This window comes from Gavialis gangeticus, unplaced genomic scaffold, assembly GCF_001723915.1.
Source record: "Gavialis gangeticus isolate Ggan-Ray unplaced genomic scaffold, GavGan_comp1, whole genome shotgun sequence".
In the NCBI taxonomy this organism is placed as follows: domain Eukaryota; kingdom Metazoa; phylum Chordata; order Crocodylia; family Gavialidae; genus Gavialis; species Gavialis gangeticus.
The window spans coordinates 4,744,124-4,746,230 of NW_017729018.1; positions in this window are offsets into that span (position 1 = coordinate 4,744,124).

The following is a 2,107-nucleotide window of genomic DNA, read 5'->3' on the forward strand; positions in this document are numbered from 1 at the left end:
GGACAATGGCAATGCTGGGAACAACACAGGGCACGGTAAGGCAGCGGGCCTGCCATCCTATGTGATGCCCTGTTGGCAAGGGCCTTCCAGTGGGTGGAAATGACCCCAGGGGGCTTTCCTAACCAGTCTGAAGCTAGGGTAAGGGGTCCCTGGCCAGGCTCTGGTGTGGTGGGGCACGGAATAGGGACTGGCTGGAGTATACAACACAAACGAGGTCTACTGGGCAAGCCAGAACAAAGCCAGAGTAGGAGATTGGGACTGCTCCTGAGCACAGACCTCCTGATTTGTTACTGCCCCATGGCACAGTTTCCCAGTCTACGAGCCAGAGAGCTCTGGACTCAAACACATGAGTGTCTGGGACTTCAGCTAGAGCTGAGAGCTTGGGGGCTGTAGCAAGCTCATGAATCTCAGCTGGACCAGGACAAGGGGGCACCCTGTGACCTGAGTGATGCTTGTGCAGCTGGTGTGAAAAGCTGAGTGTTGGAGGGCATCAGATACTCTGTACCACATGCACTGCAGAGTCCCAGGGGCATCTGCAGCCCCTCCCCACCGCTCATGAACCCCGAAAGCAGATTGGGAAGCAGCTGGAAATCTGGTCTCCAGCTGCATGAAGGAAGGCTTTTCCAGCTTGCTATCCAGATGACTGGAGGGAGAAATAAACCAGATCCCAGACACAGGGTACAACCCCAGACAGAACAAAACAGATCATTTTCTTCGGAGTATTCCTAACCCTGTTCAAAAAATTCAGATGGATCCATTTATGCAATGGAAGCATTGTTTTAAAACAGTGAATGTTATTGGTTTTGGCTTCTTGGAAAAAAAAAATTCCTCCCTTTTTTCCCCTGCAACAGGGACCCCCAGCTCTGTTACTGAGGGAGGGCTGAAGGGTAAGAAAATCCCATAAGGCCCCTTTAAGAGCAGATGCTTTGTGGCCTGGAGGGGCAAAGAATCAGTTGTGTGAACCGGGCTGCAGAGGAGCTCAGCTTCTCAAGACCAGCAGATAGGAAGTCTCTGGTCAGTAGGCTGCAAGGGCAGAAAAAGGTTGATACCTGTGGCAGTAAATAGCCCTGGAAGGGCAATAGCTAGAATAGCAGAGGCTATCAGCTCCTATGGGGAACCAGCCTAGCAGTAGGCGCCACGGAAGCTGAACTCCAGGCCAGGGTAAACTGAAGGCTACAAGAAAGTACAGAGGCTACGTAATGAGCAAGCTGCACAGCCAGCTGAGAGTAAATGAAGTTATAGATGGGATAATGGGAAACCTCTGTGTGGGGCTGAAAGGCAGGGATCAACTGACTGGTAGGGGCAGGGATAGCAAGTATATAGGTTTGTCTCCAAGGTAGAGAGAGAGGCATTGGCATTGTGCTTCGTGCTTCTCAATGTAGGGTGCTTGGGTCCATGAAGACAGGAGCTGCTACTAGTAATGGTAGGAGAGCCTCTCCCTCTTAATGAGTGTTCCTGCATAGGTTAAGGTTTTAGTTCATGCCTTTTCCTGTGTTACCCTGAGGATTATGTATTTGTCAAGAATTTTTTTATAACAACTGGAGGATTGGGCGTGCCTCTACAGGGGGAGTTTGGAGGCTGTGCAGCAGAGTAGCACCCTGCAGCAGGCTGTAACATTTAACCCTGTAAGGGACAAAGACCTGAAGAGGGAGAGGCTGAAGCTGAGAGGTCAGGGGTATGAGGTTCAGAAACTAGGAGGGTCAGGAGGCCTGGTGAGAAGAGACTGGGTAAGATCTGTGAGGCATAGGTGTGGTTACAAGAGAGGCTGGAGACCATAATTGGGGCCAGTGAAATACAGGGGAGGCACCAGAGGCTAAGACTAGGCTGAGGATGACAGCCCAAGACTCTAGGGCAACCTACCCAGGTACTGCATTGCATCAAGGTATAGTAGGTGAACAAAAATGGGGAAACTATCATAAGGGGACATGAGAGAAACTGTAAGCAGAAAAAGAACATATGCAACAAAAGAACTTCCCTAGCTTTCAGTTAATGACCTATGGGTAGGCCACTTTTGCTTGCCTTTTTCATAGATAATGTTCTCATAAATTTTTATGTGCCAGGGTATGTGATTTAGGGCATATATCTCTGCTTTATTGTTCAGGGATCA